This window comes from Mycteria americana, chromosome 1 (genome assembly GCF_035582795.1).
Source record: "Mycteria americana isolate JAX WOST 10 ecotype Jacksonville Zoo and Gardens chromosome 1, USCA_MyAme_1.0, whole genome shotgun sequence".
NCBI lineage: Eukaryota > Metazoa > Chordata > Aves > Ciconiiformes > Ciconiidae > Mycteria > Mycteria americana.
In genome coordinates this window covers 201977929-201995205 of record NC_134365.1, presented here as the reverse complement: position 1 = coordinate 201995205, position 17277 = coordinate 201977929, and the positions used below count along the sequence as shown (strand labels likewise).

The following is a 17277-nucleotide window of genomic DNA, read 5'->3' as shown; positions in this document are numbered from 1 at the left end:
AGGCACCTCCTCCATGCAGGGGCCTCACTGTGTCTCAGGCTTTTTCTCCTTATGTGACTTCTCTCAGTTTGTGGCTTGGGACCTATCTCAAGGCAGCCTGCCAGCGCTCTGCCTGTGCTGCTATCTATCCATATGCCAGCTTTTCCTAAGGGCATCCTTTAGACACAACCTGAAAATAGCTGGCCCATTTATTAAAACTTTATAGCTGATGAGTTGTGGGGTTCATCATTCTTCCCTCCTAAACTGCCACACTTGAATTGTTGGCCTACTTTCAAACTCCCATTGTATGTAAAACAGAATTGCCTCATGATTGCTACTTTCCAAGCTAATTTCTATGAAAAGCTCTTCTGTAGGCCTAAAACATGATCAGCTGTGGCTGGTGGAGTGACTCTTTGGTGAAGAAAACCCTCCACTGTCCACTTGAGAAGATCTGAGTCCTCCAGGTGATGGGAGCATTTGTTCTTAGGTCTGCACCTAAAGTTCTTCTGACTTCAGCTTCACAGCACACTTCTGACATTCTGTGTCTTTACATAGAGCTTTCTGACATTCTATGTCTTTATAATAGAGCTACCTTATGTCATACCCTGGTCCCTGTGTGGCAGCTGGCACACCACTGCTCTTTGGATCCATTCTCTTAAGAAGCTTAATGTTTTTTCCTTGTGAGCAGTCCTCAGTCCGATGCTTCTGCTTCTTGCCCATGTTTTGTGTCATCTCAGGTTTTGTGTCACCTTTCTTTCCTTTGTCTTCTCTTATAGAGCTCTTTGTGCTGGTGTTCCTGGGCCTGGTGGTCCCCAGTGTTTCTTCAACTGAGGCAGGGTATGTTTTCTTTCATCCTTGCATGCTTATCTTCTCTTCCTTCCTGTTATGCCTTTGCTTTTCCTGTACAATTAAAGATTTTTTTTTAAGAGTTTTTTTTCTTTGTTACCTCAGTCACTTCCTTGCCCTAGTCTTCAAGATCACGTGCTTTTATGCCCATCTTTCTCATTTACCAACCTGGCCTATGGGACCTTAGGTCTGAAAACTTTCAGAAAATATTTAGCTGTCTATGAAGCCTCCTTTCTTCTCCTTTCAGACAAATGAAAGCAGTTTCAGGGCCTGCAGCCACCAGCAGCTCAACCCAGCCCCAACAGCTCACGTAGGGCCAGCCATGAACAGCCTCTGCAGCGAAGCACCCTGTGCATGGCTATGTTTTCCACCCGCTGCCCATCTGAAATGACTCCTGTGACTGGGAATGCCCCATCTATGGGTGACAAGCCATGGGCTGCTGCACAGAGATGTCATCAATAGCACTCTCTGTGTCCCTCCCTCAACCCTGCCCAGGGCCCAGGACCCCATTTTGGCCCCCCGGGGGCATCAGTCCCTGCCCCAGCAACACCACAGCAGCGCTGGTCTCCAGCCCTGTCCCTGGCGCTGCCCCCAGCACAGACCTCAGACCTCCCGTGTAGGCCGCCTGTCTCCTGGATGGGATGTTGAAGACTTGTCTCCAGCCTGTCTCTGGCCCCATCTCCTTTTGCTCCTGACCAGACTGTCAGGACATCCCTGGCCATGGCTGGGGGCTGTTGATGGACCCTGTTGCCAGCCCGCAGCTCTGCCCACTGTGCTCACCCCTGTGGGGCTGCACCCCACTGGTGAGGGCACAGCCAGTCCCAGGGTCGCCCCTTAACCCACAGCTCCACAGCTCCCTTGGAAGCAACCAGCCCTGACGGTATAGTTACACAGAGACACCATGACAGAAAACACTCCAAAGCCTTTTGATGGGAGCCCCAGCTCCTCGGGAGATGCCCAGCTGAGCGGGGGTGAGTCCTTCGCTGTACCCAGAGGTTGGGTGGCCTCTGCCGAGCAAGCAGCATCCAAGACAGGCTGCGACGTACCTGTCCTTCACATAGCCACAGGGTGAGGAGGACGGCTGCAGTCACAGTCCTCTCAGCTGCGTGGTAGGGTGGCACTGGTGATTTGACAAGACACACAGCTGTGATTTTTCCTCCTCCACCTCCTGAGCTCTCCAGAGGGAGCCCAAATCATCACATGAAAGCTGGAGAAGGGATTACAACTTTTTTTTTGCTGAACTTTGGGAAAGGATTTCCAGGTTTTGAATACCTGGTTCTTGTTCATTACTTTCGTTCTTGTGTAGTTTCTTTTGATGCCTCATTGCACAAAGCTAAGAGGCAGGAGAGGAACGTATCAGGCTGGAACCTGGCAGTCACATGTAAGCTCTCCTGTAACCAGGAGTCGTATCCAACTTCAGTGTCACAACAGCAGGGCCAGGTCCCACCACCTTCAATCCTTTCCCTAGCCTTTTTGGGCTCTGCCAGATGCAGCAGGATTAACCTGTCTGGCTGTGTTCAGCTCTTTAGTCCTAATCACGATCATAACTCTGGCCTGGCAGCCAGAGGACAGGACCAGCTTTCAGGTGGCGTAAGTTCTGGTCTCTGCTCTACCCTAATGACCTCCTTATGTCTTATTTTTCCCATCTTTAAGGAAGTGTAAGGTTACCAAATTCTTTGTAAGGCACATTGAGACTGAAGTGCATTTTAATTTCATTTTGATTTTGATTCATTTTGATTCGTGACTTCACTTTGGAACTAAGCTCTGAAGCCTCAGGTCTGGTGTCTGCATAAGCAACGTTACGGTGTCAGAGAGCTGAGGGTACCGCTTCACAGGGAGGATGGCCATCCTGCCCAAAAGGCAGGAGTTCAGCTTCTTGCTGTCCCCTCGCTCTTCACTATCCACTCCTGACTTTTAACTTGAGCTGGCTCTGCCTCCTGCCAGACCCCTCCAGTTCAACTCACTAAACCAGCCCTCAGAGCTGGCCCACGGGAGACAGGGCTGAGAATGGGGAGAGGAGGGAGAGGAGGTGGGAGGATAAACGACCTCCTTTTGGACATTTTACTGTTTGTTCTGTCTCCACGTCAAGTGCATCATGATGGAAACCGAACCTGTTGGATCAGATTCAGTCATGGAAAGCTTTTTTATTTTTAATGTTTCTATTTCATTATTAGTGTTTTTAAGCAGCTGTGACATGGTGTCTTTCATAACATATTAATTTCAAGCTGTGTTGACATGTATATTATAATCTAAACTCCATAATATAATTTCTCTAAACAATTACACAAAAAGAGTTCCTCAAAGGAGTAGTTCCTGTCCGTTGTAAAAGAATCTGGAAAAGTTTATTTTTATTACTGCTGATTTTCTGGTTTATGGGTGTTTGTTTGTATTTAATTTTACAAATCCAGATGGTTTTCAATAGATATTGGTGTAGTCAGTATGATTATGACATCGGTGTAAAAAGAGGGAATTAGAATTGCGTAGAGGAATAAAATAATTTAGTTTGTACTTTATTTGTGTGCTGCATGTCAACTAACACACATTAAACTCAAATACTTAGGAAGCAGTTGGAAGAAACGCTCCTTTGTGAAAAATCAGTATCTGCGTTTTATCTGTGGTCTCCTAGCTGTTTCTCTGGGCCTTCAAGGTCCTCCACAAAAAACCCAAATGAGATAAATGTCAGATGCTAGATAGGTTTTACTAGACCTTGGGTAATGAACAAGCAAGAAAAATATTTCAGGATAGCTAAATAAAATAAAACTCTCCCAGGGCTTCTTCACACAAGAACCGGTCGTGATGCTGTGAACTGGCTTCACTGAAGGATGGAGCAAATGGAGAATCTCAGCTGTGAAAGGCATTTCTTATTTACACAGATATATATTCAATAACAGCAAAATGAACACAGAAGAATATAGGGCTAGGTAAACTACCTTCTGCACAAAAACTTTTGGTTTTTTTTTTACTACTGTACTTTTTCAATATAAAAGGCTTACTCCAAGGTGTAATTTCTTTAAAGTAATGAACATGTATTGAAATTTGTCCTTCATCTTCTGACCAATGTCTCATTATGGTTACCAGATCTAAATATAGCTCTTGCCTACAGTCAGGGAACATAGTAATTTTACAGGTTTTTATATATTTTCATTCTACTTTTCCAATTTGTTTCACCCTTTTCAGGCTTCTGACACCCACATCGTCAGCCACGAAGCTTTGTACACATTTTTCTGTGAAAATAAGAAGTGAGGTAAAATCCAGAAAAGTTACAGTTCATGTTCACTAAATTGCACAGATGTCAAATCTTTTTCTGGCAGTTATAAATTCACCATTTTGGGGTCTGGCAGCTTAATTAATAAGTATACTTTTATTATTTTATATATGGAATTATTTTTACTTTTATCCAGTACATGGTATACAATTAGGATTTTCATAAATCTGTAAAACTTATGAGGCAAGATTTATATGGCTATATAGCCTCACATTATTGAGTGTTTGGAAATCCTGGCAGTAAAGTGAATCTTCTGAAAATTCAGCCGATAAGACTTCAAAAGTTGGAAAGAGTTTCAATCTGGTTAAAAAAAATTCCAGATATTTACTAAATCAAGGGTACGAGGTAACTTGTTTAAAGTGAGATCTGTCTGCCTCTGTTATCATTACTGTTTCCTGAGAGACAGTTTATGGAAGGTGGTTTTATGATACATTCCTGAAACACCTCCAGATTTCAAATATGCAATATAAACCACCTTATGAAAACTGCATAACTTGCCCTTGATTTATAAATAGTACCACACCTACTTTGACTGTACAAAATTTTTAAGTCCTAATGTAGTCAGTTAGTAATAAAAACAAAGCTTAACACAGAAAGATTTGCTAAAGAACCAGATCATCAAGAGACAGGAAACCACCTTCTAGATTAAAGTGCATTGCCTATTCCTAAGGTAATGGATGGAAGAACTTAGCACATTAGCAAGAATGGTTGGAGAAAACCCAAGAAAAATGTTTCTTACCAAGGCATGTTGTAAACAGTTCTCTTAAAAGATTGTGCTTAAAAGGAAAAGATATTTGCAGTATTCAACAATAAAAGTATCAATGGTTTATTAGCATCAAATGAAATAGTTTCAATAAAGAATGCCCCCCTTTGATTCAGGTAATCACAAATATTTTTGTGCATACAGCCTGAATTATGGAACCCTGGAACTATCTTCCACAGCACAGGAGATTTTCAATCAGTGTTCTTCAAATACTTTTTGTATGAGAGTCACAGAAAATACCACACAAGGCTTTCCAGGACGATCCACTTTAGCACATAGTATCTGGTTACCTCCTCAAAAGGGCAGTCCAACTGCACTTGGACCATGGAGAAAAAAAAGACTGATTTCTCCAAGATGTGCTTATTGCATTTCCTGGACCTATTTTTCTTCTGGTTCTGCTCACTTGAACTCCATTGCTTTCACATTTGAACTCTTGGTATTTTCCATTTCATGTATGACACGCTGGTCTTTTTGTGGATCTACTGTTATATTGGCATAAAAATGCCTTGAACATCTTTTTATGAGTCCAAGTTCCCAAGATGCTCAGCAAGTTAGAGGCAGTTATGCTGAGACAGCCTCAAGAGGTGCAGGTTTGACATGCAGTTCTTTCGTCCATCTTTAGAAAATCCAAGTCTGTAATGCAAATGTGTACTTACAAAAGACGCTGTATTACATTTCCTTGTTTTCCACCAGTACTTTCACAGAAATCTCACTTGAATCAGATCACTAAACACAGACCAGTGGTTTTGAAGGGAGTAGTCAAAAGGACAAATTTTCATCTCTTGCAGATTATCTGACCTGCTTTCAGTGCATAAATATTGTTGAACATCTGGCCCTACCACACACTATGCCAGTCAGCATGCTTTCATTCCTGGCACTAGCCTTCTCCTCCTTTGAAATAGTGGGCTTGTTTCTCTTATCTTGTTCAACTCTGTTGAATGTATGGACTTAATTTCCCTGTAAAAATATAAATGAAAATAGAAATAAGTGGAAAGAGATGTGAGTTCACGATCAGGCCTCTGAGTGTCCTACTGGGGACGCCTGCACTGCACTCAGAGTGCTCCAGAATGAGGCTAAAATCCCAGGGTCCTCTGTAAATATTTACTTACATTTTACTCTTTTCTTCATCACTACAGTGCTCCTCAGTACAAACTGAAAAGGACCCAAAGATGTGTCCCTGTCTGAAATGTTTGCTCAAATTTGCCTCAATTTGCCAAGTTTGCCAAAAATGAAGTCCACCCTGCCTTGGCAGTTCAGGTGCTTCTGGTGGGGGTTGATCTCCCCTAAGTGTAGCTGTCTAAAAGCTGGATGTCTGAGCTAAGCCAGTGCTCTAGGATCTGCCTAGAGTCCATGGAAAAAGATAGACACGGCCCAGTTCTTCACATCTAATTTAGGCTGTGGTTCCCTGAGAGGTAGTGACTGTTTTAACAGCTTATTGTTGCTGAAAGGGTAAGGTCCCTCCTTCCTCCACCCTCCTCTATCACTCCTGGTCATCTTCTTGCTGTTTAATTTGTGCTGGCTCATCAGGCCCTTCTGTGAACTGATTTAACCAACCACTCTGGTGGAAAATCATTCGAGTAAAACAAGGGAAGGGAGAGGAGTGCGAACAGAGAGGAAGAGCAAAATGGCCTCTTTTTAGTGGAAACGAGATGTTGCGCCGAGTCAGCTGCCCGTGAAATTGTTGCCTGACATTTCTGCTGGGCTCAGAAATGGGATAATCTCTGGAAGCAGAAAGAGTGTTTTGGTGACAAGGGCAGTCTCAGGTCTAACTTTTGAGTGTTCAGCTTTGATCAGAAAAATGATTAAAGGGATTTCATAGCATTTTATATTATTGTAACTCAGATATTTCTAATTCAAAAACTTCCCAGTTTGTGAAGAGACAAGCTCTCTCTGCTCTCTCTGACAATCAGATCTATAAACTCAACAAGGGGAGTGAAAGCTAAACTAGTCCTGCTGTCTTGAACCTCCTCAGTCCCAGGACTAACGTTGCTCAGGCAAAACTCTCCTTTCCGAGACTTGGGTTATGTCGCCCCATTGCCTCCAGTTTGTACTTCTATCTCTCTGCTCTGTGTGGGAGCTAGTGCTTGGCTTTGTAATGCTGTTAATGATGTATAGCTATCTTACCAGTATGACCTCTGCAGTGATAAAAGGAATAAAACAGAAAAAGTATCCATTATCACTAATGGAAGAAGAGATGTCTCTGAATACATGCATGGGGAAGACAAACAGAGAGAAAAGGTGCTGATTTTACAGTAATTTAGTGGAGCAGAATTGTGCTTTAATGCATTTTCCCCCATAGCACAAAGTTTAAAATAAAGAATTCATGGGATTTCAAAGGACAAGTTTCTAACATGGCTAAGGAGCACAGATACCAACAAGGTAGCCTTGCCTACAAAATATTTTCTGCATTTTGTATCAGTGGTGAGAGACCAAGGATGCAACTTTTTCTGGCTCATGAATTATGCATGTACACAATAACAGGTTTTCCAATCTTTATTCTGTCAGCCTCAGACAGATAGTTAAAAATAAGCATTTTTAATGTCTGTGTCTTTGCTATTCCTTTTGTAACACTTGGAGATCTGGAAGAGCGATACAACTTTTTAGTACTGGAGCAGCTAACAAATTGTTTACACATGCCTATTCAGTTACCAGTGAAAAAAATGGATGCAGGAAAAGAAGGCAAAAAATAGATATAACAGAGCTTTTTGAGTAAGACATTCCCATCACACTGCTGTGATGCAATAGCAATGAAGCAGGGGATAAAATTTTGTGGAGTTCACTGCGTGTATTAGCTGCATAAGCAGGAATGCTGCAGCTTTCAGTGGAAGAACAAATATTGTTCCAAAATATTGTTCCAAACTACATAGCTCTTTTAAGAAGCCCATTCTTTGACAGTTGACGTCATCAAGGTTTTATCAGAAGAGTCTAGTATCATTCACATGAGTTGTACAGTGGGCAAGGAGGTGTAAGCACAGAAGCGATGTGGTAGGGAAGTGAGCTGATGCATCATGGCTGCACTCCTTGAGTTTTGCAGCGGTACAGCACCACTTTTTTCCATTTGTTTTCTAGATGAGTAGGTTGTTCTCCCTGTTTTCACTCCCCAGATGACCTCCAAATCTTTTAAGAATGGGATGAAATGCTTATGATGAAGTTGATTGGTTTTGATCTAACGTAATGGTGTGGTAATCATAGGTATGCTCAGCTAAGGAGTCAGCCTAGGTCTGAGCTCTGGCTGGAGCCCAGGTTCATCTCCTGTCCATGCTGCGTGGGTGTATGTCTGTGCTCAAGTGCAAATTTTAGGCCAGAGCAGGGGCCTGCTGCTCCTTGGCAGAGATCCAAGGCAGGTCTGCTGTGTACAGCCCTGTGCTTTCCACGAAGTACGGGACTTTATCATGGGCTGCCCTTACAACCTATGAGTTAGGAGAAATGTACTGTAGGTTTGGATTTGAGAAGGGGAAAAATAACATCCTAAAGTGGTAAAAAGTAATTACCATCTGAACCAGAACACAACACAGTGTTGATGTCACCATAGGCAAACTGACTGGAAGTAAGAGATGCTCGAATCCAAGACTATAGGTATAACTTGTATTTATGCATAGGGGACTTAGAAGCCCAGTTCCCTATTTAGTATGACTTAAGGATTAAGGAGCGCAAGCATCTTGGCAGCTGATACAACTAAGCCCAAATTCAGAGAGGGTGCTCCATGGTGCTGCAGTCTTTGCTATGTGGAAGGAAAAGGTATGGTCTTCCTGGCAGAGTCCGATACTTGCTGACCAGCTTCTTTTAGATATTCCACATGTGGAGGGCATAATGTTTAATACCAAATTAGTTATTTGAAGATCGGTGATGTTACATGGGATTTCTGATTTAGCAGAGTGATACAAAATATACTGAAAACACAATACTAATGTAAGTCACACTTAGCAAAATATAGCAATTGCAATACACAGTTCAGTAACAATACCAATGTGATTCCCATTACTGGTCTATATAATATGCTCACTGTATTAGCTGCATCAGGGGAAGTTCAGACTGGACATTAGGAAAAAGTTCTTCACTGACAGGGTGGTCAGTCCCTGGAACAGGGTCCCCAGGGAAGTGGTCGTGGCACCAAGCCTGTCAGAGTTCAAGTAGCATCTGGACTACGCTCTTAGTCATATGGTTTCGTTTTAGGCAGTCCTGCGAGAAGCAGGGAGTTGGATTCGATGATCCGTATGGGTCCCTTCCAACTTGAGATATTCTATGATTTTGTGATTCTGTGACTCACTGTCATGACTCTGGGCATCCCCAGTTGCTGGGAAGGAATGACTGTGTTGAAGCCAGTTCAAGCCCATTGTTCTCTTTGAAATTCTTTTGTTAGTTGTTTAGTTTTTATAGTCTGTATTTGGCTCACTCCCCCATACTGGTCTGGATAACTCAGGGAGACATTTACACCACTTGTTGATCCACTCAACTGTTGATAGCTGTTTATCTAAAACAAAGCTCCTCTTCTGTCACCTTTGTGTTGAGATAAAGTAATCTGCTTTGGATTATTCTCTGAGCTTCATGGGCACATTTTCCTTGCCCATCTCCTCTGAACCTTCTTCCACTGTAGGGGTTTATTGGTCAGTCACGTGTCCTAGCTCTCAAATGCATCCCCGGTTTAAAAAAAAAAAAAAAAGATACAAATATTGAGCACCAAATCCACTTTTGAACACATTCTGTTGAATTTCTCAGGCTGTGACTGGGCTCAGAGCCACCCTCTGGGCCTGAAGATAGCTGGCACCAAAGAGCAGGCGCAGATATGGTTCTGCTCTCTTCTCTGCACCTGGGGAGCTGCTTTCCTGCTCCCTCCTGAGAATGGTTCCTGACTCACATTCATTCCCAAACTTCGGGCATCTTTGGGCACAGCTAGGTGGTGTGGGCTGAATCTATATCAGAGAGCATGCTAAGAATTTAGCAGGTTGGACAACTGAATTGTGGTGCCCAAGGACATGCCTTTGACCTGTTTCAGTTATTGGTGTAGATGCTCTTATAAGCTCACAAAGGTATTTAGATGCCCCAGGAATCAGTGAGAAATATGTTGCTGAATATCTTCAGACATATCTGAGCTTGGGGCACTTCTGATTTCCAGCTGCACCCCGATCCCACGGCAAGGGAAGCCCTGCGTGGGCACAGCCCCACTGCCTCTTTCCATTTTCCTTCTATCTTGTTTTTTCACAGAGAGGAACATAAGCAAGTGCCTTGGAGACAAAGAGCTCCTTGCTCCAGCAGGTCCCTGGTCTAGGTGACCAGGAGATGGCCTGGCACAGCCACAATGTCAGCTGAATGGGGTTGCAGCCTGCATAGATTTGGCCTTTAGAAAGGTTTGAGTGAACACAAGAAAATGGGAATAAAATTATATAAACCATTTAATCTCTGTTATTTTCTTTGACTTTTAGAAAGTAAAAAATGTTCTTCTAACATCCACAGGTGGACTCATTTTACATATAGATCTATCAAAATAAAAAAGACACCACACTAAAGATCTCGGAGGATGACATAATGTGGACCATGTTTATTTAATTACAGACAGAATAACTGTTCTTCGTTACTGTCCACTGTATATTATGAATGCAATAAGAATGCTAACTAGTAAGTGAAGGATTTTTGTTTGACAGCCTGCGGTACCACCTCTTTCCAGACTAAATAAAATGATGGCAGTTGGGCTAGCTGAAGCTACTTTGCCATGTTACATTTTCTTGCATGATTCTCTCTTGTTAGCAATGAAAGTGCAACATTACAGTAACATTTCCTTTTCCCATTACTGTCACATAAAGACAATATGCTAGAAAAAACGCTAATGGAGCCATTTTAACACCATCTCTGTGTAATGTAGAAATACGGTGCCTGCCTGTTCACACTCACTTGTAATGTGTATAGGCAAAAGAACAGCTCATATTTTTAGGTTTATGAATAAAAAAAATGAGAGATATTGCACATGAGGACATGCCCAGTATTCTTTTATAGTCTGGAAGGGGGTCTCTGTGCCCATATATATTAAAGTGTGCACCTGCCTTCAATAAGCTGACATCAGGATACGCAACTGAACTGTATGCCAAATTTGCCTTGTAAAGCAAGTGTAAAAAGAGCAGACTTTTGCTCTGAAAAAAAAAAAAAAGTAAGTATTATTAAAGGAAAAACATGGTTGAGCAGTTTTAGTTGAGATCTGGGAGAAGAAAGTGTTTGAGTGAGGCCAATGGAACAATGGAAGAAAAAACCCAATAACTGACCAGAATCATAACAGACTTTTTTCATTTCTCTTTCTGGAAAATCACAGAAAATATTTTGAGGCAGCTCAGCTTGTCATGGGTTTTTGTGCACATCCTTCCAGATTTTCAGATATGTCTTCTCTGCTGCAGTGTCTGGCCATGTTTGCTTAGTCCGTGTTTGAGAGGAGGACTGCACCCACCTTGCGCCTGCTTTTTGGGGCTGCCTTTTGGGCTGCTCTGCCTTGTGCATTTGCATGGAGCAGAGATGCAAGGGATACCGAGCATGGCCAACAAGATTGCTATTCCAGCAGGGACTGCAGCTCTGAGCGTCTTTTTCACGGCACATCCATTACTGTCATAATTTCCACTGCAACTGAGAGAATAATTTTGTCTTGCATGATCACGTAGAAGGGATCTTCTACAAATGAACTAGTGACACTGAACTTTGGCTGAAGCAAAACACTGGAGGCTGTCCAGCAGACTTTGATGCACTACAGGCCATTTTATTCCTTACTTGGAGCCTGTCAGCCACCCTACGTAGAGATGCACGTAGCAAATGAGCTACCAGCAAAAGGTCATAATCCTCCTGCAAAGAGCAACATGGACTGTGTGCAGGAGCTGAACAGAGCACAAAGTGGTCCTGCTATGAGTTATCCATGGGAGGTGGAAGAAAATGTCACCAAGTAGTTGCAAGCTGTGGGGGTTACATGTTCATTTGTGTTTTTCATGCTGCAGTGTTTGTTTGTAGGCCTGATGTTTCTGTAGGCTGCAGGAGCTGTTGAGTGAAGGGGGAGCAAAGGGGAGGAGGGAAATAGGGGGCTTTCAGGGAGTCAGGGCTCAGAGAGAGCGTGTGGGGCTCATGTGGCCAAATGTTGATGTCTACATCTGAGCCTTGACTCTCTTTCTGGGTGAGAGAGAAACATATCTGGCCAGTTTTAGATGTCTTATGTATGAGAGGAATAGCTTTCTGGCAGTGCCTGTGCTTCTCCCTTGACTGTGGCAGGTGGGACTGGCTGAGATGGAGAGACCAGCACCATGACAGGAGACGAATCCAGCCATGTCTGGCCTATTACCTTTCTTACAGAGCATGTGATGGTTTTGCACATTTCAGAACTGCTGTGGGGTGCAGAGCAGAAGGAATATGGGGGTCCTTGGGTCATCTCTGGGTTCATACCAAACCAGTGGTCAAGAGCAGAGTCCTGATGCCTCAGAGCTGAGCTTAGTTACACAAAACAACCTCAGGTACAAGAGAACAGTGCTATATACTGAAACCTGCTGTGTGTGATCTCTTCACCTGCTCTCAGGATTAGAGGGTTGTTATTAAAGTTGATTGCAAGTGGAATAATCCAGTGTCTGTTATGCTAAGCATTTACGTGAACACAACAAACTTCTGAAATTTGGGGAGTGGAGACCCCAGAGACTAATTCCTGTGGTCCCAAGGCTAGAAGCTGCTTGTAACTATAAATCCAGAGAATATTCATGGGGACTCTGATCTACTGAATGTATGGAGCCACCTTTCTGCCTGCTGCTCCCTCCCCCTTCGTGTAAGTGAGAGGAAGGGATGTGTTGAGAGCAGGATAATTAGTGTGCGAGCTCAGAAGAGCTGTGCTCCACGCTGCCTGACCCTTCAGTTGCACAAGCTCCAGCAGGATAAGGCTAACTGTGGAAAGTAGAGGAGCCCTTCAGTACTCTTAAATTCTGCTGCAACTAAGCAGTTCGTCAGCAGAGGCGGATGGTCCATATCCCAGGGCCTTTGAGATTCACTGGAGAATGTGGGTTGCTGGAGTCAGTGGTGTCTCCTTGGATTACCCCAGAAGTCTTTCTTCAGCCTCTCGTGATTTTGTTTTCAGACGTCTGATCCAATTTTTGTCTCCTGTTGGCTCCACAGAAGATTTAAAGAGTACTTTTGAAAGCTTTTGTCTTTCTTCTGACATGTATCTGACCAGTATGTACAGAAAAGGAGCTGTGCCTTTCAGGACTCAGGACCCTCAAAATGAGTTGCAGTTGCAAGAGCATACAGAGCCCATTTTGATACAGGTTCTGCTCTTTTGGAAGCCTGTGAAATGATTATAAAAGGAGAAGGAAATTGATTTTGAATTTTTCATTATGAGAAAAAAGCCTATTAGCACTTGGATGGTTTAAAACTTCGTGGCAGCTCAGTTGGTGGTGCATTTTTTTATGGTTTAAACCTACTCTTAAGTTTAGAGACCCCAGGTTCATCTGGGGCAGTTTTGGAGTGATGGGTGCCTGGAGCCCTGTGGCGGTAGGAGGGCGAGCTCCCACGGGAGGAGGAGCGCTGGGAGTCTGCAGGGGGGGTCAGGCTGGCTCTCCTCAGCCCAGCCAGGAACCAGCAGGGACTATCAGCACAAGTGGTGGGCTGGAGAGTGCTGTGGCTCAAAATCTGAAAAGCTGCCCTGCAGGTGCATGTAGTAAGTCATGGCTTACAGTCTGTGTGCAGAAAGATTGTGTACTTCAATCCTGACTCCAGCTCTGATTCTTGCTGCGGCTTTGGGTAAGTGAACTGCATGGGTCAAGGGAGGAAAGGATTGAAAAGCACTGTCTTTGCTCCTGTTGAATTCAGTGCTCAACCTTTGAGGCTTGCTGAGCCTTATGGCCTCTGCCTCAGTTCCTCTGTCTGTAGAAAAGAGTTAAATTTATGGACTGAGGCGGCTCCTGTGAGAAGTGCCGTGTAAAAAATTAGCACTATTAGAGCAAGTTTCCCATCTCTGCTGAAGCCCACATATGAGTTTGCTTTTGATTTCAGTGCAGTCAGACTTAAACCAGTGTTCTTTTGCGCTTACAAATGAGAGGAACTGAAGAAGTATCTACTTGCTTGGGCAGATGCAGCGTAAGCTCTGGCAAGAACAACCGCACAGCATCAGGCAGTGGGAATTACACAAACAGTTTCCAATGGAAGAGTAAAGTTGCAGTTAAAATCTGCCATTGGTAGCTCTAGTATCCTAAATGCAGCAGCAGAGTAGCAGGGCACTGGTATGGGTAAGTGAGAGACACAGAATGGTTCATATGTTGGGAAAAAAGGTTGCAAAGTAATAAAAAGCTTGCAAGCTTTGAAAAGTACCTGAATTTTTTGTTCTTTATTGTTTTACTTGCTTTCAAATGGTCTTTTCCATTGTAAAGCATGTTTCAGAGAATGGTGGCCAGACTCCAGATTCTAAAACTGATGATATCAGCTCTTCAAAGCTGCCAGATCAGAAACATAAAGATATACATAAAGGGTTCATTTCAATGGGAGCTTATTCATTATTTTCAAAGCAAAGGAACTTTTTTTCCTCCTACAAAAAATTCTCTTTCATTAAATTGTTTATACTGTGGTGTGTATATGAGGGGCTGTCCTTTGAACACATTTCTTGTGGCCTACAGCATAGAAGAATTAAACTGGCATTTAACCAGTAGATTAAATGTGGGCAGGACCCCTCTGTAATGTGGTAGATAAGCAGGTGGATGCAAGATAAGAATTAATATCTGTCTGCTATAAGAATAACAAGTAGAGTAATATTTCCCTAGAAGAGTTCACTGAAGACTTAAGAAGGACAACAAATGACCTAAGCCTTGTCCCCTCCCTTATCTCTGCCTTCCCCAAATCAATGTTGTACTTCATGTAGAAGGAACACAATATTTCATATCTGAAAATCTGAAATAATCTTGCAAATAGGTTATTTAGAAAAGATTAAATATCACCTCTCTCTCTCTCAATGTATATTTTGTGCAAACTGAAAATAAGAATGTATGTAATTACTACATGTGAGTAATTGTAAACAGAAAATTTTAGTACAACTATGATCAACAATAATGAATTAATTGTAGCGCCTGGGAATTTCTCTCAGGAGTCATCCTGCTAGCAACTGTGTGAAGAGAGAGAAGAAAAGACACCTTCCCCCCAGAGAACTCATTGCATGTTGGACAGGAATGGAGCTGGTGGACAAATTCAGGCAAGGAGAAGGTGAGAGGGAAATGGGATAGCGGTGAGCACTGACCATGGAGCCATCAGCCACTGTCATGGCACATTGGACAACTGGCTGCCTTCCTTCGTGAAGACTGAGGACCAGATAGATGTTCATGGGTCCTGCAGGGGATGCTTTGGATTACATAGCTTGTTTTTCAGACTTCTTTTGGAAAGGGTTGAAAAAGTCAGTAAAGATGTTACTCTTCCATGAACAAGGGAGTCTATAAGGTTGTCTACATGGTATATGGATATACCAGAGAAAAAATTTCCAAGGTTTTAACAAAACAAGAAATGGACCAATTAACAGTCAGGCAAGATAAGACACTCACAGATAAGGCAGAAGATATCAATTCCATGTAACTAGTTACTGTCAAAACCTGCTACAAAATCCCAGGCAGTGGGGTTGGAACAGATGTCAACAAGTCAGTTAGTCCATTCCCTTGCCCAAAGTCAGCACCAATTCGCTTAAATTTTTCTCGCAGATAGTTGTCCAACACGTTGAGTAATGCCAGTGATAGGATAGCACAGCCTTTCAGAGTAATCTATTGTAGTTATTAATGATCTGCAACATTAGAATTTTTTTCAGAATTTCCTCTGCAGAAATTTATGTTGTCTCATGTCCTCCCTCAGATAAAATAGCACAAATTCTTCCACTTTTGTGGACAGATCTCCGATCATAATCTACCCAAAACCTCATGTTTTCTGAAAAGTGGTGCCCCAAACTGGACACAAACTCAGACTCTGCCTGATGCCTTTCCAGTACAAGAAGGGTGGGAGAATGACTTCAGCTGCCTCGGGGTGATCCCTTCTGCCAGTATGTCCAGAGTGAGGTTTGGGTTTTGGCAGAAATGGTGACTCATGGTCCGCTTTTGCTTTCCTATAACCATGCTTTCCTTTCATTCTCTATTTGTACTTACATAATTGGTTATTTCTACCTACCTATAAAACTTTGTAATTGTCCTTATTTAATCAAATCCTCATCTTTTGCAATCTGTATTGAGTTTCTGAAAAAATCATTCTGGACTTTAGCCCTGTCCCTAATTGAGCTTCCAGCTCTTTGCAATTGTTGTTACCTGCAGTTAATTCAGAAATACATTATATATATTAATATATCAATGTATCTGCATCTCTCTTGTGTATATATGTATATAGCAATGTATGTTTACTCCATCATCCAAGTCATTCAGGAAGATATTTGATAGTACTGGACCATATTCAATACACCTTTTTTTTTGCCAGTGAACCACTGAAAATTGCTTTGTGTCTGGTTCTGCATTTGGTTGTGAACTATAGCACTTACAGTAGAGCACTTCTGAGCTTACTTATGAGAATGTCATATTAGGCAGTGTCAAAAGCTTTACTAATGTCAAGCTATATGTTAACCAATGTTAAGCTATATGACATTTACTATTTGTCTTCTTTCCCCATGCTCCTTTCCTCATCTGTAAAACAGGTTTGCCTGTTGTTGCAGGAAATTGGATTAGTTTTGCAGGGTTGGACGTTTACAAATACGTCTGCTGCTACCACTTTCTCTTTTTTTCTTTTTTCTTTCCACTTTTTTTCTTTCTTTGGTGTATTTTTAGGAAATTATTTGTTCCATTACTGAAAGGGCACTTAAAAGCTGAACTGGCCTATTATTTCCAAGCTGCCCTTTTGCATCTGTTTGAAAAATAAGCACTGTGTTTGCCCTTTTCCAGTCACTTGGAATGTCACCAGTCCTCTACAGCTTTCCAAACATAACTGATAATGTCTCAGAAATTGTATGAACCAGTTTTCCAGACATCTCTTGGTGACTTTCACAGGGCCCACTGATTTGCAAGTCACCTAAGTACTTTCTATTCCTTATTTTAGCCTTTTTTTTTTTTTTACCTTTGTCAATTGTTGTAGTTGTGTCAGCTGCCATTTTAGTGACAACAGAAAGCAAAAAAGGCATGAAACACTTGGCCTTTCTTGGCATCATCTGTTGAATGCTTTCCTCCTCTGCAGAACCACCTCTTCCAAGGTCTTCCTCTTATATTGAGGTACCTATAACATAATTTCCTGTTATTTTTCATGTTCCTTGTTTTCACTTTCAAATCTATCAAACACATATTCTTGCAAACCACAAATTTACCTATATTGTTATGAGCTGTGATACGTCCGTGGGTTCTAGATTACATTGCTACTTTCCCTCATCTGTAGTTAATATTACTTGATGTGTACCTGTTTCAGATGGTACCAAGAGCAAATT

General features: G+C 42.4%; 1 long non-coding RNA gene across 2 annotated transcripts in view; it reads left to right on the top strand.

Moving 5' to 3' along the window:
• The window catches only part of LOC142405018 (uncharacterized), a 63129-nt gene that overhangs the window by 13172 nt on the left and 32680 nt on the right, over positions 1-17277 (top strand). For both annotated transcript variants that reach the window (XR_012774033.1, XR_012774034.1), the window contains exon 2: positions 14929-15044. This is a non-coding gene — a long non-coding RNA (uncharacterized LOC142405018). The remainder of the gene's footprint in view (positions 1-14928; positions 15045-17277) is intronic.